The 27329-nt window shown below is 44.5% G+C and overlaps 1 long non-coding RNA gene across 1 annotated transcript; it reads right to left on the bottom strand.

Annotated features, from left to right (window-relative positions):
* Positions 1-26982, bottom strand: LOC137522467 (uncharacterized). Its single transcript, XR_011022302.1, has 4 exons — positions 26886-26982; positions 22085-22285; positions 12560-12857; positions 1-1948 (listed from the first exon to the last, which is right to left on the bottom strand). It is a non-coding gene; the product is annotated as an uncharacterized lncRNA (long non-coding RNA).
* Positions 26983-27329: the final 347 nt, after the last annotated feature.

The following is a 27329-nucleotide window of genomic DNA, read 5'->3' as shown; positions in this document are numbered from 1 at the left end:
TTCCCAGGGAACGGCCGCGCGCATGCGCAATCGTTTCCTGCCACTTCACAGAACAGAGTTCCATGAATAGCCTGCTAGCAGGCTGTTTGTAAACAAAAGGGGAAAGAGATCCCCTTTGTTTACATCCGTAAAGCGCTGCAGTCCCCGGCAGTGCTGTACGAGGTCGGCGATCCCCAGCCTCTGATTCAGAAAACAGAGGGGAGGAGGGATGGAGAGGGTGGGAGGGAGAGAGAGAGTGTCATAGAGGCCAGAAAAAAAAACACTGCCACAGCGATCGGACACCTCAGGCGGCATGTCCCCTTACGGACCAAAAAAGGAGGTGAGTCCGATCGCTGGGCTCCATAACTGCGCTGTGCAGGAGGCTGAAAAGCCTGCACAGCATAACAAAAAACAGTCGTGAACACTGCAGTCCTCAAGTGGTTAAAGGACATGTCCACTAGCAGTCTTTATATATTTGGCGGAATGGATTCAACTTACCGGTATTTGAATTCATTTCCACTGAGGTCGCAATGTGCATTGCTATATGACTATTTTGGGTGTTAATTCCGAGGTTAGAACAGTATTTTATTAAAAGATGGGACGAAAGCAGCGAATTAGGGTTGGTTCACACTAGATCTGCTGCTAGTTTCCTGGACATGCTTTCATTAGTGTCGGAGTTAATTCGGCATAGCAAAGTTGGAACACGTGAATACTCACGATTGTTGCTGCTCAGCAAACCAGAAGGAGGAGCATCAGAGTCACATGAAATGCAATGTGACACGCACGTCAATGGACTCCTCCTGGCCCTGTCCGCTTGTTTGGTGCTGAACAGTGGCAATTGGGAGTATTCAAGTGTCCCGAATTCACTATGCCAAATGTGTACACCAGTGCTTCCATTCATACGGTCCTTTTTCACTGGATATGATAATGTCTGTTGTTCTATTGCAATGGATATTCCCAACCTGTACGATAAATAGCAGATAATGGGTTAGTTGCCATATCAAAAAGGGTATGATGCCGCAGGCAGTGGGACACCTTCAATAGGCCCCCAGAGTGGGTACCGCGAATGGAGAGCACTACCCACTTTGCCTTCTTAATCATTGTGTGTCAACTGACCCTGAGGCAGTTTTAAAGAGGATTGCTAGAAGCCAATATTGTCACTGGTGCCTTCATGTCAGACACTGTTAGGTCACAGATAATGCATTTTTTCTTCTTCGTCTGATGAAGATTTAGATTAAAGCCAGTGATTAGATATTCCATAGTCTCTAGGCCTACTGTATTTCTTGTTGAGAAAGCCATATGCCTATTTCCTATAATGCACTTAGTTATCTATACATGGTGATCCTAAATACACCAGGCTTAGTGTAGCTGTATAATTATCATTGGCTATGTTTTGAGGAACATCAGATAACTTGTAACAGCTTAGCTACCCTATCTACCCTAACTTGTAAACTAGTTTAGCAGACTACAGGCTTTATAACATTAGATACACAGATAGCGCTACCCAACCCCCTCTACCTTCCAGAAGACCCCCGATTAATGCCTGAAGACCTATGATGTCTCTCATAGCCATAATCACAGCATTTACCTCTAGCTTAACCTGAGCATTGCAGCTGTGCTCAATAAGCCCTAGGCCTTTGCTGCAATCGCCTGTTCCTCAGCAGTCCTGTGATTAACCTGTCCAGTTCAGTCTTCTAATTAGGCTAGATAATGGAGATTGGTGAGGGGAACGTTCTTGCAAAAAAAAAGTTTTTTTGTAAGCTGCTTAGTTTGAAGGTGAGATGCAGAAAGTTTATACAGAAAGATGGAAGTGCAGGTGATGAGTGACAACCATTAACTTGGCCCGCTGATGTGAGGAGTCGTTGGCTGACCCTGCCACTCTCTGACCCCTTCTCCTCAGTCGTTGGGAGCAACATCACACGGCCTCACTTTCCATTTTCTAGGGTTATCCAGTCTTTTGTGAAAAAACCTGAAATAAAAAACAAAACAAAAAACAGAATCAAAATCACTAAACTGAATAAAAACACCATTGTATTTGCCCATCAAATACTACCAAAAAGTCAGATGGAAATAAAAATACCTTTGGAAAAGTAGAAAAAAAAATGTCTTAACTTTAATTAACATTTGGATAAGTTTCAGTCATCTTTTAGATTTTGTTTGTTACAAAAGAGTAACAGGTGGAGCCAGGTTAAAATGCTTTCATATGATGCCCTGATCAACAGTGAAAAATACTTACATTATTTATTTTACCTCCATTTAACTGCAGAGCTCCAGAAACAATTTCATTGTCTCCTCATCCCGTGATGACCGTGAGTCAATCATAGTGATCACTGCTCAAGCTTTGGTAAAAAAAAGTCTCTGGTCCTTAACCTCCCTGGCGGTCTATTAAAAACCGCCAGGGGGCAGCACTGCCGTTTTTTTTATTATTTTTTTTTTAAATCATGTAGCGAGCCCAGGGCTCGCTACATGATAGCCGCTGCTCAGCAGCATCCCCCCAGCCCCTCCGATCGCCTCCGGCGATAGGCGATCAGGAAATCCCGCGACGGGGCGGGATGACATCACCGACGTCGTGACGTCTAAGGGAGTCCCGATCCACCCCTTAGCGCTGCCTGGCGCTGATAGGCCAGGCAGCGCAGGGGTCTGGGGGGGGGGGGGCTCTGCGGCGGCGCGGATAGCGGCGAATCGGCGCGGGGCGGCGGCGATCGGTGTTCAGCCCAAAAAAAATTACGCGAATCGGCCCAGCAGGGCCTGAGAAAACCTCCTGCGCGGCTTACCCCGAACGTTACCGCCAGGAAGGTTAAAGCAGGAGGGACAGCCATACTATACCGGGAACAAAAGCATATATAAGTAGATAAATACTTATTCTACTTACATAACATGTATTGTACTGTCCATGTTTTGATTTTAGTGAATTCTATATAGTAAATAAACAGAAAACTGTTCCTGGCATTTTCCATTTTTATTCCCTCGGACTGAAGCCAAACCTGAATCTGATGTTATTTCCTCCCTTACGCTTTTTTTTCCTCCTAGAAACTGCACCGTCATCTCTAACTTGCTTTGTAAACAAATGTGAGCCCAACATAGATCGTATTTCAGTAGCTCACAGAACTGCCCTCAGCCAATCAGTGAGGAGGAGGAATGTGGGAGGGGAGATGACAAGCTTCCTTCTCATCGGCAGTGTATAAATAGAACTAGGCTGACTGAGATAAGCAAAGAAGAAGCAGGTGATGGACACCGTAGGGAAGAAACACAGAGACAATGGGAGCCCAATAGCGCAGTATGTAACTTGGTTTGTAAGAGATAACGCTTTCAATAAGAAATATACTTACAAAGGTGGGTTACGTGAGGGCCTGAGGGGTAACCAACCACAAAGAGCAGGTAGAGAACACAAGCCCGTCTCCACTCGGGTGCCTCCAGGAGTAGCCGGATGCAGGGAGGTTGCACAAAAAAGTGGGGAAACCACTGTAGACTATAACTTCCTCCTCTTTCTAGGAAGAGTGGGAGGCGGTGCTAACACAACAAAGGTGTAGAGGCCTCCAGTACGAATAAAACTAATTTAAAACCAAATAAAATCGGAAAAAATAAAGGTGGCTTACCTCTCAAATGACGCAATCAATTTTAGCCACCTCTATTGTTTCTAGTTTAATTTGGTTTTAAGTTAGTTTTATTCCTACTCTTCCCATTTGTTTTGACTGAGATAAGATTCATTACAGCAGAAACATTTATGATTAGATTGGAGTGCTTGCAATGCAGGGTCATGTTGCAGGCTACATAATAAACACAGAGCAGTGGGTAAATGTACAGAGTATATTGTCTTGTCACTAACTGTCCCTCAGAGGGGCTCACAATCTAACCCCTACCATAGTCACACGTCTATGTATGTATCATGTAGTGTATGTATCATAGCCTAGGGCCAATTTTAGGGGGAAGCCAATTAACCTATCTGTGTTGTTTTTTTGGTGGGGGGATGTGGGAGAAAACCGGAGTGCGTGGGTTACGCAGACACGGGGAGAACATACAAACTCTTTGCAGATGTTGACCTGGCTGGGATTCAAACCGGGGACCCAGTGCTGCAAGGCGAGAACGCTAACCACTACGCCACCGTGCATGCATTTTGCATACAGTATGCGGAGCAAAAAGAACAAACTTGCTAAGCGTTTTTTTCCTGTACATAAAAAAGCAAAAATTGGTTTGTGAGCAATGCAAAACCATTTGTGCATTACACATAATATATTCAACACTGCATTAAAGCAAAGCATGAACCTGGGATTTAATAGCAATTATTACAAACCAGGCAAATGAGATTGCCAGAAGTTTGTGTTTTCAGTAAGTAAAGTAAAACACTTGGAGAGACACATGTCCCAATATTAACATCATCTGTGGGCTCTTTGCCGTGATGCATAGCTGTGGAAGACACTGTTCCCACTAGAGCTGAGAATGACAATTTTAGTCTGTTCTCCGCTCATCAAAAAACTGAGCGTAAACATCTATTTTATTCGTAGGAGCCGTTCACGCAGGTCCCTCATTGGATCTGTTGTGGTAAGTGGGCCGCACGTCCACGATAATCGCAGGCAGGCAGATGCATTCACCATATGGCCTATGGTGGTAACACATCGACCCCGGGCTCCAGCCAGACCACAGCAGATCATCGGAGTGGACACTACACTGTCCACTCCCGCTGGCCGCACGTGATCCGCCGCAAGTGTGAGCTAACACTAAAAATGGCTTGTAGTAAGGTTTTTCATGGGCTGAGTATGCCATCACTACACAGATGATTACAACTACCTGCACTTAAAGAGTAACCGTCGGGCATAAAATCAATTATTTATTTTTATCTGGCAAACAAGTAATAAGGATGCTAATCAGGCAATCCAAAAGTTAAAATCCCTATTAGGGTTTGTTTCCACTAGGAGCGGTGCGATGCGGCTACATAGCTGAAACACATGCACGCCAGTGGAACAGTTTCCACTGCGTACATGGTGTGCGGAGCGGTGCGATCCGATAATCTGCAGCATGCTGCAGATTTTCGCATGGCCGCATCCGCCCGCAGCCGTGTCCCATCTCCTCAATACACTTCCGCATCGGAAGATGCGGAAGTGATGCGGCCAGTGGCGGAAGTGATGCGATGCGGCTGCGTAGCCACACTCGCATCACTTTACAAATGGAAACCCGCCCTTACTTTTCTTGTTGATAAATTATCATTCCCCAGTTTACATGACTCTTATTTGGTACGCAAAAGAGAAGTTGCAGGGCATGCTGAGTTGTCTTTTTTTGCTTCTCTACTTCCCCTCAGACTTAACTAATGCAGCCTGATTGGCTGAAGCATCTGTCCCTCCTGTTATCCCCTCCCACACCTCTGTTCCTCTCTGATTGGCCAAAATTTCTCAGGCTAAAACAATGCACTTTTTGTAGTGAAGGGCGGGCAAATCAGGCAGAGGAGACTAAAGGTGCCCATACACTCGTCAGATTGGCAGCAGATAGATAAGAAATGCATCTGATGATCTATCTGATGCGTTTTTAGAACATTTTTTACCAGGATAGAATTCCAACAGATTTCAGTTTGAAATCTATTGAAATTCGATCTGATGGCATTTTTTTGCCATCAGATTTCCATTAAGGCCAATGCAAACTGATAAGCAATCTCTTCAGATCGACCTAAATTTTCCACCCTGCAAGTTCGATGGAAATCCATCGAAATCGATCGAAATCGGCCATCGATCGGTCGATTGGCCAACCGATTTGCAATCGATCAATCGATCGGGATCGATCGGTCGGCCAGAAAATCGGCTGAGTGTATGGGCTGCTTAAGGGTGGAGATTACATATCAAATGGCTTCAAAATAGCCACAGTAAATATGGAAACGGTCTAGAATAGTATTCTCTACTTTTCCTTTATAAAATTCACAGGAATCATAACGTGGACACTGGACAGTGCAATACATGTGTTATGTAAGTAGAGCAAGTATTTATCTACTTATATATTTGTTGTTTTCCCTGAGATAGTATGGCTGACAGCTCCTCTTTAAAGAAGACCTGTAAGGAGAAATAAGTTCTCCTATGGGATACTTACCTCGGGAGGGGGTTCTCTTCAGTCTTGGGGATCCAGCGCTGGCAGCACCCAAAAATTTACTGACTAGCTTGTCAGGCAGCAATATTTACCAGACCACGCTCCTGCGCAGCACAAGCTTCCCTCAGGCTCCAGTGGGAATAGCCGAGCCCGATTGCATCTGCTCTACTGCCCCAGAGCCCGAGGGGAAGCTTGTAAAATGCCTGCGCTCTATTGCTGCATGTGACATTCGAGGCTGCCAGCGCTGGATCCTGACGCGGAAGAGGACGGGAGAAGCCTCATTTAAGTGACCCCGAGACGAACATTATTAAAAGATTTATACATACCTGGGGCTTCCTCCAGCCGTCTACACACCGATCGCTCCCACGCCGACTTCCTCCGCCTTCTGGTTCTCCCGTTACAAGCCCTGATAGCTCAGCGTGTCGGGGCGCACTGCGCAGCCCAGCCGAACCCACGTGAACAGGAGCGCTCTGCACCTGCACAGTACTACTGTGCAGGCGCAGATCGCTCCCAGACGCGGACAGGGGGCGCACACAGCTACACTGCGCATGCGCCGACTGGCCCCAACTTGCCCAAGTTACGGGCTTGTAATAGGATGAGGAGGCGGAGGAAGATAGTGTGGGAGCGATCGGTGTGGAGGGGGCTGGAGGAAGCCCCAGGTATATATAAATCTTTTAATAATGTTTATCCAGAGGATTTCCTCTCCTGAGGTAACTACCCACCACGGCTGTTTTCTTTCTTACAGGTGCTCCATCAATAAATGACATTAGACACGTTTTGCCTTTAATAATTGAACATGCTGACCCAATCTATGAGAAAATCAACACAGAACTGGCCTGTACCAGTGTGCACGCTGGTCTGTGCAGTCAGCATAGGAAAATGAAAGTTGCACGTTGTTTGCAGAAAGCTAACGTACTTTGCAGTGGCCTCTGAAGAGCAGATAGGAAGAGATCAGTGCCAGAAGTAACGGTTGTGCGTGATAAAGGGGGCATCTGCCAGACGGGTGAGTTTGGATAAGCTGGAGAAGTGGGGTTTGTTTTGATGTATGAGGAGCCGGTGATCTGTGCGTGGGGAGAAGATGTCCCTGTAGGAGTGCTGAGGCCAGTGATAAAGGCAGCTGCGTGGAGGGAGCAGATAGTGGCAGAGATGCAGCCTCAGCAGCCCTTATCAGCTCCTCTCCTGTGTCTCTCGCACAGCGCTGAATGAACGTGAGCCCGACCACACACTGCTCACATCACCAACTGTCCTGATCAGGAGCTGGATAATTAACCTCTTCCAGGAGCCACTGAGCCAGGCATTGCTGGCAGGGAAGTGTCACACTATCAGGGGAAGATCTTACCAGCCAGGCAGTGTAGAAAGATCTGCAAAATCATTACCATGCTACTTGTCACGTTACCTTTACAGTTTTGTGGTCTCATTAAAGAGGAACTGTAGTGAAAATGACGTAATAAATAAAATTGCTTATTTAAAAAAAAAATATTAATTTATAGATTATTTACTCAGTGTTTGTCCATTGTAAAATCTTTCTTCTCCCTGATTTACATTCTGAAATTTATCACTGGCGGTCACTTCTTTAGTACTGCCAGGTGATCTGTACGAATGTTTGTTAGAGTTCCAGGGGCAAGCCCAGGATTTTCGGGGGGTCTCCCCCAGCCACACACAATACAGTATTATAATATGGTAGGACATCATGCTGGGTAAACCTAATACAATTTCCAGTTCGACCGTCCGACAACGGGATCGATCAGGAGCAGTTTGGATACAGATAATAATGAGGACAGCCGACATTGCTAATGAAGCGGAAAGTGAAGCATTTACACAGCTTGGCACAGCTGTGTTCATACCCAGAGGCGGGACAAGGTCCTCCAGCACCCAAGGCTGAGACAACAAAGTGCGCCCCCCCATCCCTCCCACCCTAGCCCTCACACACTGATTGCTATTAGACTAAGAGGTGCCACAGGGCCCACAACCTCCCCAATACCTTAATATCTACTTATCTGGCTTGCAGTCACTGCCATGTATCCCCTTTTCTAATTTCTTTCTGCTTCAAACACAATTAGGAATGACAGCTGAATGAATTCTGCGCCCCATCCTACACTGCGCCCTGAGGCTGGAGCCTCTCCAGTCTATGCCTCGGCCCGGCCCTGTTCATACCTGACTCTGTTAAGTTCCCCAGAGCTGCTCCACGCTCTGTACACACGCTGCCGCGCCATGCTCTGTACACACACTGCTGCTACATCCAAAGTCATCCGTAACAGGGAAAGAAAGGGTGCAGTGCTGTGAGCTGCAGGATGCCTGCTGATATTCTGGTTTCTCAACTTGTACCTGTCCCCAGACACTGCACTGCCCTGGTCTGAGGGGGGATTCTGGGTAGCTGTAATCCCCCCCCTGCCAGGGGCGTAGCAATAGGTGTTGCAGAGGTTGCGACCGCATTGGGGCCCTTGGGCCAGAGGGGCCCCGAAGGGCCCTCCCTCAACTACAGTATTAGCTCTCTATTGGTCTTGTGCTCATAATAATCACTTCTATAGATACTTTGAATAATGGTAATAATAAACAAACTGTCCCCCATCCCCTTTTTGCACCTCTGACACTGTAGTTGTCATTAGCAGGTTTTGGTGCGCCGTATCAATTGTTATGTATAGAATACTTGGTGGGCCCCATTGTAAAACTTGCATCGGGGCCCACAGCTCCTTAGCTACGCCACTGCCCCCTGCATTTGCCTATGGAGTTCTATGCACAGAGGAAGCAGGGCCGGTTCTCTCATGAAGCAAGGTGAAACATTTGCATCAGGCGCAGAGATTTCAGGGGCACCATTTTTGTACTGTCTGTACTTTCCTGAAGAGGAATGGAGTGGCTGAGGGTGAGCAGTTTGTTTGTCACAGACTCATAGCCAGCCAGTGTGCTATTGTGTTGAGCTGCAGCATGTCATGTGAGAACATTAAATGAAGCAGAGTAAATTGCTGGGTGTCATGCGATCATTCCAAATAGGATGAGCTACAAAGGATGAATGAACTCCAAACTACTGGCAGTGCGAACGTGTGTCCTCCAAACCACTTATCGATAAATGTTCATCTACTGTGTACTTCTGGCTTAAAGTGATCCGAACCGATGCTAGGGATCAAAATCAGATACATACCTTAAGGAGGAACTCCAGCCTAAACAAACATACTGTCATTAAGTTACATTAGTTATGTTAATTAAAATTGATAGGTAATATAATCTCTTTCCCACACTGTTTTAAAAGAACAGGAAAATGTTTGATTTCATGATGGCAGCCATCTTTTTGGTTGAAAGGAGGTGACAGGGAGCATGAGCCACAGTTCCAACTGTCCTGTGTCCTGAGCACCTCTCCCAGTTGCTAGGCAACGTGAATAACAACATAGGAAATCCCACCATACTCTGCACAGCATCAGGAAAAAAAGCCTGGGCTTTTTTTCTTTGATGGGTGGAGCTTAGCTAAAAATGCAGCTAAAAATGATGTTTTGGTAAGAAAAACAAAGTTCTGATGCTGTGAAACTGTTAAAGAAACACCAAGTCTTTTCAGTTCTGCTGAGCATATTTTTAGTCCGGAGGTTCACTTTAAGAGAGGGAAGCCTCAGGATCCTATTGAGGCTTCCCTTGCTGATCTGAAGCCCCCCCATTGCTGAGCGACAACTCCCTCCACAGCAGGACCGCGCAGGTTTTGTTCCTGAAGCGTGGCCACGCAGTAGGCGCGCAACCCCTTCTGCGCATGTGCAGTACCACGGAGCACACAGCCCCCGGCTTACTGTGCAGATGAGCTGGGCCGGCTATTGAATGGCCTCGCGGGAGGAAGAAGAGCTGCTCAGCGATGGGGGACATCAGAGCAGGGAGGGAAGCCTCAATAGGATCCTAAGGCTTCCAACTCGTTAGGTAAGTATCTAATTTTGTACCCGAGCTCGGGTACTTTTTAAAGGGAACCTAAGGTGAGAGGAATACGGAGACTGCCATCTTCATCCTCTAAATAAGCAGTGCCAGTTGCCTAAACTCTGTGGTGCTGCTCTGCCTACTGTCACTGACCTAGAATGAACTCGGACTTTGATTGGTTGGGACTCCAATGGTTGCATGCTTGTTGCTGGTGTGTGACTCGAAAACAACTAAAGCCAAAAGCTCAACATGGCAGCCAGGCAACTGGGAATAAAGATGGCAGCCTCCGTATTCATGTAAGTTCAGGTTCCCTTTAATGCCAGTACTAGGACAATGACATCATGAAGAAGAGCCTGAAGTATCCCCACATGACCCCAGGAAGACAAGATGGCAGCTTTACTTCATGCTCAGCCTCCCGAGGGCCTCAGCTGGTTTCATTGAAGAATCTTATAGTGCTGTTTTTTACTTCATTCGTTCAGATAAGTTCCATTTATGTCCAGCGCAAGTTCTTTATTTATTCTATGTGTGCTAGAAAATGAAGTCTGCGTCCCCAACATCACTCCTCCATTGTAAAGCCATTTCGCATTATCCACAGCATTCAGCTCCATCATATTTGTCATCTTGTTTTCTTCGGTAATAATTACTTTTAATAAAGATCCACTTGACCGATGCCCGGCTTCTAATAACCCTCTCGGCTTTTGTGTGCACAGAGCCCATGCTTTTTGTTTGGAGCGCCTTTCTTCATTTCCAGAGGCGGTAGGCTGCAGAAAGATCTCTGCCTGTGTTGTCACTTAGAAAGGTTAGCAGTGTGTTTGGAATAAACCAGTTTTTATGTGAGGCCACTTCAGAAAACAATCAGTTTGTACTTAACGTGGTAGCCACTTAGTGAGTAATTAATACATGGTGAGTGTAGAGTGGTCCTTCAGTGAGCAATTTTACACCTGGGTCCAGGAAAGGAAATGGAAGTGGTGCAGTAAGATCATGTCACCCTCTTTAGCTTGTCCTGTACTCTATACTTGCCTATTCTTCTGCGTGGCATGCAGCACTTGTGTGTACAGACCTTATTGGTAATACGTGGACATTATAGAGAGGGCATGCTGGAAATTGTGTTTGAGAACTACTGCAAAACATATCATATTTCCAGTTTGAACTAGGAAATGACACAAACATTTGTGCAGTTGCCACAAGCAAAATGGCTCCTGTTCCTTAACCTGGCGTTCAATTTCCCCAGGATTTCTGTGAAAAAAGTGATCTAATTAATTTTCATAACTTTTTTTCCTGTAACTTGCCAAAATGTGTCAAGCAAGGGTCTAGTATACAGTGCAGGAGAGTATTGACGTGTATGCATGTTAATACTGTTCACAGCATATTTTGTATTGACGTGTATATCTATCAATACCGCCAGGGAGGACAACTGTCATGAAAAAAATGCAAAGTTTAAAATACATACATATAAATGTGCATTTCTCAGAGAGTAAAACTCACTCTAAATCACTTTTTCCTGTGCTGCTTTACTTACTGTAGGAATTGAAAAATCTGACAGACTTTGGACTAGTCCATCTCCTCATGGGGGATTCTCAGTTATTTCTTTATTTACAAAAGCACTTATTCAACTGCAGTTACTCAGTGCCAAAATAGTTTGCAAAGGAGTAGGGAAGCTGGCTGGCATCTTTGTATAGATCCTTTCCAGGGAGTACTTTTGTGAAGTATAAAGGTAATACTGAGAATCTCCCGTGAGGAGATGGACTAGTCCAAAATCTGTCGGCTTACATTTTTAAGCAATAATGGTGCATGACAGTAGGTAGCAGTTATTCACAAGGGGGAATTTGATGTGATAACAGCAATAAAACACTTCAGGGTAGACTGTGTGTGTATTACTTTGGGTGAAGCACAGGATGGGTTGGATATGGTTGTTGGGAAATGAGATGGTGGAAATTATTCAGTTTACTTTTTCTCCTAAGTTTTTTCCTACGAGAGAATCCTCTTCTGTTTAAAATAACTTTTCAGCACTGTGCATTTAAAAAAGTACCAAAAAGTAGGTGAAAGGGTACTACCAAAATTAAAACTAAGTATTTTCTGGTGCCTTAAAAGGTATTTTATTGACCATGTGTGAACATATAACCCTGAAGAAAACTCAGGAGAAAAGGTGAATTGAACAAGGGCTGATGTGTTGACAGGGCAAGTAGACAGAGAAGGGGTTAAGTGGTACCATTGATAGAGGAAGGGTTGCTGTTCCAAATTCCACTGTGTGTTTTTATCACTCTCTTTAGTGTTCCCAGAGCTGCATATCTGAAAAAGGCTGTCAAGGTCCTGGCCTTGGGCGGCAGTTGGCCAAGGGGCGGCTGGACATGAAAGAGGGATTGCTGCATATGGATGGAGAGGGCGAGAGGCTGCAAATTGAATACAGAGGTTGCAAATAAGGAGCAACACATGGAAATAGGCAGCTGCTACCCAAGGGACCTGTACAGAAGTGAAGGAGGCTGCTGCACATGAATGACTGTTAGACATGGAAGAGGGAGCTGCACAGGGAATAGGAGGGGGTGCTGCACATGGAAGGGAAGCTGCAAGAAAGTTGGCCTGAGAGTGGAAAAATATAAATTAAGTGTTCCTTCAATTGTCCTCTCCTCACCTTCTTTGCTTCTCCTTGCACATTTTGGTCCTTCAGCTTCTGTGTTTCTCCTCAATCATCAGTGTTCCTCCTCACTCGTGGTGCTCATATTCTGTAGTATTTAGATAGGCAAGAGTCATGCTGCAGAATGTTTACTACCTTGTATGGACCAGCTATCGTCATCAATGTCCCAAGTCTAATGGGGAATCTTCTGATACTTGGCTAGCTACCTAGCTTGGAGCCGAGGTCATCACAACATTTTTCTTCAATTCCCACTGCCCATCAGCTTTTCATTGAACTGCTTTGGTTGCTTTGGTTTCTGATAGCAAAATATAAAGGTTACTTATTATAATTAGATAAACTTACTGATGGCATACTTACAAATAAAAAAGGCAATTAACTTATACTAATAATAATTTTTAAGAAGCATGCCCGAAGAATGAAACCTCCATTGCATCAGGAGATGCAAACCCTTAATTAAATTTTAGCCTTACCATGATGTGAAGAAGTCTGACTCTAGAAAGGGTCCAGCCCATTGCAGGAGCACATTTTATAGTTTGTCGGAGAAAGATCTGTTGGGCGCCATAAACCGCAGGCCGATTCCTGATCAATTTCATCATGAAATCTTTTTGGAAATCGGCTTCATGATGTCACCACTGGCCCCCCTAAATGTACATGTACCCGCCCCCCCCCCCCCCGTCTCCCCCCGTCCCCCCCCGTCCCCCGTGCAAATATACTTTACCTGCCAACGGCCGCAGGGGGTTTCCACGATTATTGCCTGCTGTTATTGCCACGCACCTGATCAAGCGTGTCAGCCCGACACCTTGCAGCATGTCTGATTGATACATGTGACCAATTTCGGGCCAAAATTGGTTGCATCGTCATTTAGGCATGCTTTTGGTGGCAAAAATGTTCATCCAATTTAATAATAATTGTAGAATCGATGATCGATCAGCTACCAAATCAGTAGATGTATGGGCACCTTAAAGGAGTTAGCAGGTATATTCAAAGAAAATAAGCGCTACTTACCCGGGGCTTCCTCCAGCCTCAAGCTCCCAGCATGTCCCTCGCTGCAGCTCTCCCCGCAGCCGTTCACCGCAGCTCGCTCCCAGTTCCCGGCAATGACGTCAGGCCAACCTCCAGGTCGGCCTGTACTGCTCCTGCGCGCTGTCAATAACCGCCACGTGGACCGGAGCGGACTGAGCAGGCGCAGTAAGACCTGAAGGTCGGCCTGACGTCATTCCCGGGGACCAGGAGCAAGCAGCGGCAAACAGCTGCGGGGAGAGCTGCGGCGAGGGACATGCTGGGAGCTTAAGGCTGGTGGAAGCCCCGGGTAAGTAGCGCTTATTTTCTTAGTTTATGTACCTATGTTTGTTTCTCACTTTGTACAGCACCACGAAAGATGATGGTGTTATATAAATCAATAATAATATAAAAATCAATAATAGTATAATAATCTCTGATAAGGTAGTGCTGATATAAGGCACAAATGAAGGGAATGATCTGAATCTGATTACAATGCACATTCCTGGATACTCTTTCCTGTGGTTTCTCCTGGAAGCATATCAGCAAGTGGCAGCATTCTGTACTTACAGTATTTCCTGTATTACTGAGATATTACGCAGGATAGGTAGAACTATTCACAGCCATTTCTTGCAGACAAACACTCCAGTATGAATTCATGAGAATCTATGTATATAATAGGCTAGGTGCCTCAACCTTCAAGCAAGAAGAGGAAGTAGCGCCCTGCCCCCAGGGCCGGTCCAAGCAAGAAGAAAGGGCCGGTCTAAGCAAGAAGAAGAAGTAGCGCCCTGCCCCCAGGGCCGGTCCAAATAAGAAGAAGGGGCCGGTCCAAGCAAGAAGAAGAAGTAGCTCCCTGCCCCCAGGGCCGGTCCTACACTTGCCGCCGAGCTGGAGGGGGTAGAGGGCAGGAAGGGGGTATTGGGCACAGCGACGGGTAGGGCGGTCGGACCCCCCCTCCCTCACCTGGGTCCCCCATCTGCGCTCCCCCTCTAGCTTAAGTTCAGCAGCAACCGCTGCTATTAGTAAGAGGCAGTGGGTGGGGATGACTCACCTCTTCCACGTTCATCACTTCCTGCAATGCCGTCCACTTACAATACAGTGGGCGGCATTGCAGGAAGTGATGCTGGAACGCGGAAGAGGTGAGTCATCCCCGCCCGCTGCATCTTACTAATAGCGGCGGCGGCTGCTGCTGAGCTTAAGCTGGAGGGGGAGCGTAGATGGGGGACCTAGGTGAGGGGGGGTGTCTGACCCCCCTCCCCGCGGCTGTGCCCAATACCCCCTTCCTGCCTGCTATGCCACGGGTCCGCTAGTGAGATATTTTTTTCATTGTTCAAATCATGCTGATCATTTCATTCATCACTAATGGCCCCTTGGCCACTGAAAATCATTAAACTGCTGTGATGTCGGGTGCCTTTGCTACCACGGGATTTTCGATGAGTGTAGAAAACAAATTACTGTATTTTTTGCTACCCTGCCACCAAAAAAAGTGGGAGGAAAATGTCTGTGCGTCTTGAACTGAATAATACATTACAGTGGGGCTTGCACCAGGCAGCTCTTTCCCCAAGCTGTCTTTTAAAAGCACCCCCCATAACTAACAGTGAGGCTAGGTCCACACTTGTACCTTGCGGATCGGAGCGCCAAACTGGAGGGGAAAGCAGCCAGGATGGGGGTGGCAGCGGTCAGCGGGGTCTGCCCCCCTCCCTCACCTGGGTCCCCCGTTCCCGCTTCCCTCCAGCTATTTGAGCAAAAGTTGTTAAAAGTTTTTAAAATGTATATGCAGCGAGTGGGGAAATGTCCCTTCTTTCCTTGTGTTCCACCGCTCCCCGCTTGACTTCCTGCAATGTTGCCCTCTATACTTTGGAGGGCGGCATTGCAGGAAGTGACGTGGTGATCGGAGGAAGATAAGGTAAGATTCCCCACTCGCTGCCTATACATTTTAACAACTTTTGCTGAAATAGCTGGAGGGGGAGCGGGGACGGGAAACTCAGGTGAGGGAGGGTTGGAGACAACCCCCCTCCCCCCGCCTGCTTTCACCCCCGTCCTGGCTGCTAGCATGGTGGCCCCTTCCCCACCCACAGGCTGGGACACAGAAACGGATCTGTTTCTGTGTCCAAAGCTACCTGTGTAGAGGCGGATCCATTTTACCATTCATTTTTACTACCCCTCTGTGTATCCGGATCCATGTGCGGTCCGTGAAAATCCTGCAAATCTGGACCGTCTGTTCAGTTTTTCAAAACGGATCCCCCGGAACGCTGACAGATCATTTTTTTGGGGGGGAGTGAAGACTGACTTCTGATTTTTAACATTGGTATCCGTAGCTCCGGTTTTAATCCGGGCCAAGAACCGGAGCCACGGATACATTTTTTGAACAAGTGTGAACCTACTATGATCCCCCATGACCCCCCATAGCGGCAGAACACTCACCTGTCCGGCACGCTCCTTCCTGTCTCTGCCCTCCTGTCTTCATCCTTGTTGGCACCCCTTCTCCATGACCCGGCAGCATATGCGTACTCACGTCCATGCCGACTGGTCACAGAGTGCAGGCTCCAGTGAGGATGAAGAAAGAAGGGCACAGACAGCAGGAGCACATTCCTGCGCCATAAAGATGCACCAGGTTTAGGATAATTTTTTTTCTGGTTTTCTGCCTAATGGGGTGAAAAGCCTTCTTTATATATTAGCATTTCAGGATAAGCGAGGCAGTAATTTATAGATTGAACACAGATTTTAACATAATGTAATCATATTTTATTAGGAAAAAAAATATTTATACTGCTCTACATCTGACCATAATGCTGGGTACACACCGTGCGTTTCCGCGTTCGATGCGTCCGTCGATACGCATCGATTATTTCCGACATGTCTGATTCAAGCTTTGATGGATCGTTAGGTCGATTTGCCATACTTTACATGGCAATCGACCTAAAAATCATCGAAATGCGTTCGGAAATGCTCGGAAATAATCGAATCGACGCGTATCGACGGACGCATTCGACGCGGAAACGCATGGTGTGTATTCAGCATTAGGCACGATATTAGAAAAAAAAAGCAGGACAGGGAGATTAGCCTCCAAAAGAGGGACTGATATGAGATATGCTATTTTGTTCTATGGAGGGTGTAGGATAAGCACAGGTCAATCAGAATAGGGGTGTAGAAAATTCTGTGAGTCAATTTCAACAACGTATGCTGTCAATTCTAAACAGTAGTTGTGAAGAGATACTCGCTGCAATCCAATTTAGCAATACCAGGGAGTCAAACCAGCCTACACACTGATCCACCAAAGTTTTCTCCTCCACCCAGTTTTGGGCTTGTATAGGTCAATTTATTATAGCTAGTGCCACAATACAAAAGCACAGCAATTTGGTTTTTGTGACTTTCCTCAAGTACACTGTGGCACTCACTGTAATACATTGGCCTGTACAGGCCCAAATCCAGGTGGAGACTGGGGATTCCATCTTTCTTTTCTTTATCATTTCTAAACTGGTCAAGATGGAGTAAAAGTTATGCTGCCACAATATTACAAAATCAACAAATTAAATTTATACAAATTAAACATTTTGTACTTTTGAGGCCCTGTGTCTGGCTCGTAGGACCATCACATTGAAATGGTTGGCACCAACATCTCCTCACCTGACTGTTTGGATGAAAAGTGTCAATGTTGGTCTATTGCTTATTAAATTGGTCTACACCAGGCTTTCTCAACCAGGGTCCTTGAGCACTCTGCAGGGGTGCCTTGGCATTTTCACACATTTGTGGGGGAAGTATAACAGAGCACATTATAATAGTGGATATTGTAAAAAGAAAAACTAAATTGGAGGTCAGAAGTATAATGAGCACATTAACCACTTCGTCCACAGGTCAGTAGATATACGTCCTCTGGGACTTCATCTAAGCCACAGGTCAGTAGATATACGTCTTGCAGCAGAAGCAGTGCTGTGCAGGATTAGGCTTGCTCCTGTGCACATTTCTGGCACTATCTGATGCAGGACTAATTGGTGAATCGGAATATAAGTTTCCTGAGCTAATGAGATTGATTTTTACTATTAAAAATACTTGTATTTTCTCATTTCATAGTGAAAAATACACTCTGTAGCATTATTTCAGAATCAAATATCTTCACCATAAATTGTGACAGGAACATAATCTAAGTTTTGTGATAAGCAGTAAGAATGGCCAAACAAAATTTGTGTTTTTTATCTACAGTAGCACTTTTTATTTTTAAACTGGAATTGGTAAAACTGAGAAATACATGTTTTTTTCTATTTTTTTCTTTGTTTTCCCATTAAAATTCATAGAAAACAAAATTGTTTGAGCGAAAAAATGGCATACAATGAAATCTTAGTTTGTCTTGAAAAAAACAATATATATTTTATTTCTGTGTCATAAGTAGGGATAAAGTTATTTCCTATTAAATAAGGACATAGCTAAACTGTCAAAACCGCTCTGGTCAATAAGTTGAAAACAAGGTCTGGATGCGAAGTGGTTAATAATAAGCACTAGCAGACAGTATAATAAGTGGTAGTGTAATAGGGAGTCCTGAAATAAACAGCCTCATCGATTTTTAAGACAATGCCTCCTGCAAAATAAATGCAGAGGTTCCTCAAGTTAAAAAAAAATTGTTTGCAGGGGTTCCATGAGATCCAAAAGCAGGGCCAGGCCGAGGCATAGGCTGGAGAGGCTCCAGCCTCAGGGCGCAGTGTAGGAGGGGGCGCACAATTCATTCAGCTGTCATTCCTAATTGTGTTTGAAGCAGAAAGAAATAAGAAAAGGGGATACATGGCAGTGACTGCAAGCCAGATAACTAGAGATTAAGGTGTTGGGGAGGTTGTGGGCCCATGGGGGCCTGTTAGTCTAATAGCAATCAGTGTGTGATGGCTGGGGTGGCAGGGATGGAGGGGCGCACTTTGGTGTCTCAGCCTTGGGTGCTGGAGGACCTTGTCCCGATTCTGTCCAAAAGTCATTTTCAGGGTTCCTCCAGGGAAAAAAGGTTGAGAAAGGCTGGTCACAGGCACAAGGGCACAGAAATACACCAAGATGTGGTCCAAATGGCAAAATGTACCACTTACTAAACAAGATACTGTACTACTTCTGTGTAATCTTTAGTTAGATTACTGATAATGGTTGAGTCATTCAAGTAAAGTCTAAATCTTGATCTTGATCATTGGCATCTTATGCTGGATACACACCATGCGTTTCCGCGTTCGATGCGTCCGTCGATACGCGTCGATTCGATTATTTCCGACATGTCCGATTCAAGCTTCGATGGATCGTTAGGTCGATTTGCCATACTTTACATGGCAATCGACCTAAAAATCATCGAAATTCGTTCGGAAATGATCGGAAATAATCGAATCGACGCGTATCGACGGACGCATTCAACGTGGAAACGCATGGTGTGTATCCAGCATTATACTATATGTGCTATGCTGGTGCTAGACGTTTTGTTTGTTGAATGTTTATAGTTGATTGTGTTAATAATGTTCTCTCAATGGATATGGCAATCAGATCTTCGCTGTTATACATGCAATGTGACTACAGCAAGTTACTATTTACTAATTCTTAATTGGAATATATCTGTTGATATTACTGTGGATTTGTGAGCTCACTGCTGGATTGATATATATATATATATGTAAACCATACAGTAATTGAGTGTACTGTTGTAGGTATTTTACACATATTGCCAATAAAGTGTTTGATAATTCTGCATGGAAATGTTTGCAATTGCGTAACAGCATTGAGTCTGCCTAATGTGACATGAGAGATTGGTATGTGCACTATATATACAGAACCTTATTATCTGTCATGTGATTAGCATATTGGATTGGCCAGTAATGAAGGCAATAGTGCAGCTGTTAGAGAAGAAGCAGCATCTGATAACACTGGTGTACAAAGGATGACAATCCTTTGAAGGTCTCTGCTGACCAATGAGAGTGAAGAGAAGTCAGAGAGATAACAGGAGTCATGAAGTGCCCTATGCTCTGTGATGTGCAGGTATCTGGCTGCCCCAGAGCACTGGCTGCTACTGTCCTGCTACTGTCAGCACAACTCATGTAGTATAATAAACCAGGAGTGGGGGGAATGTGCTTAGAGGCTAAACCTCAATTTCTGATTAAACCAGACCAGACCACCTGAAATAATAGGACTTCCCTCTTCAATAATGTGGCCTTTCTGCAAATAGGGATGGACAACCTGTGTGAGTCTACTGCCTAGACAACTGGCCCAGGTGTTGATTAAAGTGGACCTGAACTCTTGCACAGGACAGAAGGAAAATCTAAAGGAATGCACCCTGTATGTATTTAGAGAGGTTAGCCTGTCTTATTCCCCCTCATCTGTGACTAATCACCATTGTAATGTGAGCTCTCAGCTATGTCAGCTGGCTGTCTTGGCAGAGCAGCTAATTTGTAAACACAGGATGCTAGCCCTATGTTTGCTTCCATGAAAGCAGGAAGCAGACACACTGCAGATTTATTATTGTATCATTTGTATAAGCTGTAACAAAGAAATGTTTTTCTTTAAAGGTTAGTTAGTATGCTGCTGCTTATCTTTTAAAGTAGAGAGGAGGTTCTGAGTTCAGGTCCGTTTAATTAATGGAGGAACCCTTTGCAGTTATTACCCTTAATGAATATGTACTGCCTTCTGCCCAAATGGCTACGTTTGTAAGTGCAAACTCTACGAAGCCAATGGTCTCTTTTTTGTAGCTACAGTGACTAATTCTGTCTTCGTCATGTCCCTCCTTTTAGTTTGATGCACGGACTTGTCTGAATATATATTCCATGAACTACCCTGAGAGAGTGCGAGAACACATAGTACGGAAGCCTGAATGTACAGTAGAAGAAGCCAATGGGGAGTGCAGTAAAATATTAATTCATTCAACTGAGATGTATTACAACTTTAAAAAGCTCTAATTGGAGATACCTTGTATAAATAAAATACTTAAAAACCGTTGAACCTCCTGAGCGTTACGCCGCTCAGGAGGTTTTGTTACTTTTTGGCCGATTTTTTAATAAATGTCCCAAATGTGTGTAAATCCTCTAGCTAGCACGCCAACGTCATGCGCAAACCCGATCCTCCCCATAGAGAGACCGGAGCTGTGCCGGGGGATCCAGGGGGGTAACGTATAAACGGGGGGATCGGCGGGGATCCAGGGGTGCTGGACACTCTTACTAGCTAGCCTACTGCTAGCTAGAGGATTTACACACATTTGGGACATTTATTTATTTAAGGGGGACTCCTGGGGCCACAGAGCAGTATGCCCGACACAGTGTTGGGCATACCACTAAGGAGGTTAAAAAGGAGAGGCAGCCAGGGGCGTTGCAATAGGGGTTGCAGAGGTTGCGACCGCATCAGGGCCCTTGGGCCAGAGGGGCCCCGAAGGGCCCTCCCTCAACTACAGTATTAGCTCTCTATTGGTCCTGTGCTCATAATAATCACTTCTATAGATATTTTGAATAGTGATAATCCTTAGCAAACTGTTTCCCATCCCCTTCTTGCACCTCTGACACTGTATGTTGCCATTGGCAGGTTTTGATGGGCCGTATCAATTGTTATGTATAAAGTGCTTGGGGGGCCCCAATGTAAAACTTGCATCGGGGCTCATAGCTTCCTTGCTACGCCACTGGAGGCAGCATTGGGCTTACCTCTCCTGAACAAACCAGTGTTGACCCAGCTTCTTCAGATCAATCTGACAACAGTGCCTTACAATTTGGCGAAAGAGAGTGAGCGCCTTAATAGATCTTTTTCAAATTGACTTTAAAAAGCAGTCAAGACCCGTGAAACACTTTGTCCACTTTAAGTGCTTGAATAAAACTTTTTTTTCCAATCAACACTGGTTTGTTCCTTCAGTAGAGGTGAGCCCAAACACTGCCTCTCCTTTTTAAACAGTTTTTAAGTATTTTATGAATACAGGGTGCCTCCAATTAGTGTTTTTTTAAAGTTGTACCACACCCCAGTTGTGAGATTGTAGTTTTTTAGTTTAACCCTAAAGAACCCCAAAGGTGTGCGACCAACCAGTCCCTGTACATCAGATCTGGATAAACCGAGCAGGGGTGGTTTTCTCCCCACAGGCTCTGATAGTGGTTGCAAGTGGTTGGAGCCCATCTTTGTGAATATAAAAGCTTTTTAATCTTTATTGTTCATTTATATAAAGATACTGCAGCATTGGGCTCCTGGTCTCTCTTCTTTTTATGGAGAATCCTGGAGTTCTAGAAATTAACAGGATTAACTCTCTGTTTCACACTGTGTCTTAACCAAAATAAAAAGTTTTGGCTTGAGTCCTACTTTACTGTTCCCTGTCCGGCACCGGTGACATGTACCTCCTGGAACAGTGACACCAAGATGCGGTAAATACCGGTGGCACTTATCTATAGCACTGTTATCAGTATAAAATACTTCTTACCTAATTTACGCAGGATCATGAGTAATATGAGTAATGCCGGGTCAATGACAAATTTTCTTACAATTTCACTGGCACAGATCACTAATACTTGTGCAAACACATAGGAAGCACAGCTCACACTCACTCACCTCCGATATGAGAAATATGGTATGTGATCCAGAAGTCATTACTAATCATTGCTTCACTGTGACAGTCAAATCCAAATATGGACTGAAGATCCTGCTCCAGACCTGGGCCTGCATACCTTTATTGGTTCATGTCCTTCAATTCTGTGTTCATAAACCTGTCAGGTTTTATTCTCTCATAGATTAAAAAGCACCATAATAATCCTGCAGAATAAACAAAAATATTAGTCTTCAGAAGGATGGAATCTCTGTTGTTTCCAGGGCCAGCCTGGCAACGTGCAGGTTATGTCCCAGGAAACGTCACCCACAACCATTTTCATTGTTTTCATTTGTTGGACTGGTTGAATTCTAGAGAAGAGCAAGAACCCTGCTGTCCAACTTTTTTCGTATTGCATTGAAGTCAACAGTGACCACTTTATCCTTGATGCTTGGAAAAATTGAGGGCAAAAGAAGAAGAGGACAGCAGAGGCTAAGATGGATAGACAGCATACAGTGGGTTGCAAAAGTATTTGGCCCCCTTGAAGTTTTCCACATTTTGTCACATTACTGCCACAAACATGCATCAATTTTATTGGAATTCCACATGAAAGACCAACACAAAGTGCTGTACATGTGAGAAATGGATCAAAAATTATACATCATTCCAAACATTTTTTTACAAATAAATAACTGCAAAGTGGGGTGTGCGTAATTATTCGGCCCCCTGAGTCAATACTTTGTAGAACCCCCTTTTGCTGCAATTACAGCTGCCAGTCTTTTAGGGTATGTCTCTACCAGCTTTGCACATCTAGAGACTGAAATCCTTGCCCATTCTTCTTTGCAAAACAGCTCCAGCTCAGTCAGATTAGATGGACAGCATTTGTGAACAGCAGTTTTCAGATCTTGCCACAGATTCTCAATTGAATTTAGATCTGGACTTTGACTGGGCCATTCTAACACATAGATATGTTTTGTTTTAAACCATTCCATTGTTGCCCTGGCTTTATGTTTAGGGTTGTTGTCCTGTTTTCTGCCACACATAGTGTTTTGCATTTTGGCCAAAAAGTTCCATTTTGGTCTCATCTGACCAGAGAACCTTCTTCCACATGGTTGCTGTGTCCCCCACATGGCTTGTGGCAAACTGCAAACAGGACTTCTTATGCTTTCTGTTAACAATGCCTTTCTTCTTGCCACTCTTCCATAAAGGCCAACTTTGCACAGTGCATGACTAATAGTTGTCCTATGGACAGAGTCTCCCACCTGAGCTGTAGATCTCTGCAGCTCGTCCAGAGTCACCATGGGCCCCTTGACTGCATTTCTGATCAGCGCTCTCCTTGTTCGGCCTGTGAGTTTAGGTGGACGACCTTGTCTTGGTAGGTTTACAGTTGTGCCATACTCCTTCCATTTCTGAATGATCGCTTGAACAGTGCTCCTTGGGATGTTCAAGGCTTTGGAAATCTTTTTGTAGCCTAAGCCTGCTTTAAATTTCTCAATAACGTGATCCCTGACCTGTCTTGTGTGTTCTTTGGACTTCACGGTGTTGTTGCTCCCAATATTCTCTTAGACAACCCATGAGGCCCTCACAGAGCAGCTGTATTTGTACTGACATTAGATTACACACAGGTGCACTCTATTTAGTCATTAGCACTCATCAGGCAAGGTCTATAGGCAACTGACTGCACTCAGATCAAAGGGGGCCGAATAATTATGCACACACCACTTTGCAGTTATTTATTTGTAAAAAATGTATGGAATCATGTATGATTTTCATTCCACTTCTCAGGTGTACAGCACTTTGTGTTGGTCTTTCATGTGGAATTACAATAAAATTGATTAATGTTTGTGGCAGTAATATGACAAAATGTGGAAAACTTCAAGGGGGCCGAATACTTTTGCAACCCACTGTATGTGAAGCTATGAAAATGCCTATGCAACAGCTAAAAAAAGCAGTGATTGAAAGACACCTCTGGTGTTCAGAAGTACATGTGGTCATGATTGAAGAGTCTGAGTTGAATAAACAATTGAGGAGGGGGAAGCTATGGTAACTAAAAATGATTGGGATCCATTAGCATTGCTGTTGAGATAATATCTGGTTTCACTTTGATGTTTATTTGGATTTATTTTCATATACCGTCTCTTCCTGTTACATTCTGTTCTCTCTGTAGAATACTCTTTAAAGTTAATCTGAAATAAAAATAAACTTGTGATATAATGATTTGTATGTGTAGTACAGCTAAGAAATAGAACATTAGTAGCAACGATATGAGTCTCATATTATTTCCAGTACAGGAAGAGTTGAGAAACTTCAGCTTTTATCTATGCAAAAAGCTTCTCTGAGCTCTCTGACTCAATTTGAGTCGGCTACAGTGCTGTTTTCTGAAGCACTTATCTCAACCTATCTCTCACTGTTTCTTGTTTGTTTAAAGAGAATCTGTACTCTAAAATTCTTACAATAAAAAGCATACCATTCTATTCATCATGTTCTCCTGGGCCCCTCTGTGCGGTTTCTGCCACTCCCTGCTGCAATCCTGGCTTGTAATTGCCATTTTTAGGCAGTGTTTACAAACAAAAGACATGGCTTCTAACTAGAGTGTGATAAGGCCCATACACACGTCTGATTTTGGCAGATCGCTCAAGACCAGTCTTATCACCTGAACGACGGACTGTACACACGCCCGATTTGACGTCCGGACTAATGAATGATGGGACGTCCAAAAAAATCAGACGTGTGTATGGGCCTATAGGCTTGAGAGTAGCTCAGTCTCTGACTCATACAGAGCTTGAAGAGGGTGTGTATAGCTTCTGCCAATGACAAGCAGTGCCGCACATTCCACACATTCCAGCCTCAGCCAACAGAAGAGAGAAGATCATATAACAGAGATAACACAGCCACTGTGCAACTAGAAAAGGCTGCAGTAACACAGACCACATTAGAACAGGTATAGGAACTTATAGGATAGAAGAAATAAGGCTGAAAATTGTGTTACAGAGTCTCTTTAAGGTTTTACTGCCATGAAGTTCAAGGGGTCATTAGCTCTGCTCTGTTTCATAGTTTAAAATACAGAGTGTAATTTGTAAACTGCAAATATTAGAGAATGATGCCATGATATATATAAAAAAAAAAAAAAAGCTACAGTATATAACTGAAAATAAAAATATGAGACTCTTTTCTTTGCTGCTAATGTTCTATTAATCATCCCTACTACACATACAGTTCATTATATCAAAAGTTTTTTCACTTCATTGTCACTTTAATGATTGCACGGATAGCAATGTGTGTGTGTGTGTGTGTGTGTGTGTGTGTGTGTGTGTGTGTGTGTGTGTGTGTGTGTGTGTGTGTGTGTGTGTGTGTGTGTGTGTGTGTGTGTGTGTGTGTGTGTGTGTGTGTGTGTGTGTGTGTGTGTGTGTGTGTGTGTGTGTGTGTGTGTGTGTGTGTGTGTGTGTGTGTGTGTGCGTGTGTGTGTGTGTCTGTGTGTGTCTGTGTGTGTATGATCCTTATTTTCCTGTTATGGCATTACAGACAAAAATGGGCTTGTTTCTAATGACAGGAAGTCATCTTCTGCTCAGACAAGCGACGTTCTTTTTATTCTTACAAAACAGAAAAGACAGCAAAAAATAATGTAATCATGTAGCTTTATCAATGGTAATCTAAATTACCTGCAGGATTAGAGCGTTTAAGGAGTGATCAGTAAGCGGATAGCATGACTTTTGCAGGTAATTACAGCTACATTTACACTCGCCGACCCTATAAAGATTAACCCCTGCCCTGCCACAAAACGTCACACGGCTGACAATAAAGCTCTATGGAAATGTAGTCTAATGCTGGGTACACACTATGAGATTTTCTGGTCGATTTACTGTCAGATCGATTATTTCCAACATGTTTGATTTGCTTTTCGATCGTTTTCCGAGCATTTTCCGATCAATTTTCGTGCACTTTAATAAGCCATCGATCGGAAAATGCTCGGAAAACGATCGAAAAGCAAATCGAACATGTTGGAAATAATCGATCTGACAGTAAATCGACCAGAAAATCTCATAGTGTGTACCCAGCATTAAGATGCTACATTAGTGTCTTAGCAGGGATCAGAAAGCAGACAGCCTGTAACTCGCTAATGCTCTCTGTTCAGGCTCTACACTATAGTCAGTACAATATACTGTAATAATACTTTATTACTCATTATAAAATACAATTAGTCTTAGTGCCCACTAGCAGCCATTTTCGCAATGCTTGACGATCAATTGCGATCTGCAAAGTGCTGCACCAATGGGGATGATTTCACAGCCCTGACTGCTGCAATTTTGCGATTTACCCAGAGCGATCGCTATTCAAACCAATGAGAGACTTTCTTAATTGCTCCTGAAATTGCAGAGAAAGTTCTGCAATTCAGAAAACAGAAGTGAAAAGAGTGGGAAAAATAGAAATCTTAATAGAGCTTACAGTCTCAAAGGAGGGGACTAGGGGTGACAATAGGTAAAGGGACCACAGGGGGTGTGTGTGTGTGTGTGTGCGTGCGTGCGTGCGTGCGTATGTGTGTGTGTGTTATGGAAAATGATAGGATAGGTAAGTTTGAAGAAATACGTTTCAAGAGCTCATTTAAAAGTGTTAAAGGTAGGCTCAGATCTTAATGTATCCATAGGCAATCAGTGTCTGGAAGAAAATGACAGGCATTTGAACAGGACAGTTTTTGTGGGGGGTATAAAGGGGGAGCGTGGGGCACTGCAGTATTTACGCAGGTGATGGGCCCCCAGATCTCCCTTGCTAATACTGATCTTCATGGTGCCCGTGCAAAGTATTAGTGCAAAGGAGCGAAGTCACACTTACCTCTCCTGCTGGCACGCTCCCTCTTGTGTTCTCCTGTCATTCCCGGTGCCCAAATTACAGGACCCGGCATAACTGTGCATATGCCACCAGGTTACAGGGTACGAGCAGCAGGAGATGGTGAAAAATATATCACATCTGAGTGCAGCCATAGTCATGCTCAGATGTGACTCAATAGGAAGGCTGCCTCTCCACCACCCATGCTAAATGCTAACATGCACTGGGCTGGTGCACAGGAGAAGCTGACAGGTGGTGATTCTTTTTTTGTACTCAGCAGAAAGAAATGGCAGCACATCCCGAGCCAGGCCGCATCTGAATAACTACCAGCGTAGGTGTGCAGAGCCTCTTATAGGCAGACTGCACCCCTTGCATTGTATTTGAAACATATGCTACAACTTTACACTAATGGAGCATGTTAGCTTCCCAAACAATTTGCATGCAAAATAT

The sequence above is a fragment of the Hyperolius riggenbachi genome, chromosome 6, assembly GCF_040937935.1.
Source record: "Hyperolius riggenbachi isolate aHypRig1 chromosome 6, aHypRig1.pri, whole genome shotgun sequence".
Lineage (NCBI taxonomy): Eukaryota > Metazoa > Chordata > Amphibia > Anura > Hyperoliidae > Hyperolius > Hyperolius riggenbachi.
The sequence above is the reverse complement of the archived record's forward strand: the minus strand, read 5'-3'. Positions and strand labels throughout refer to the sequence as shown.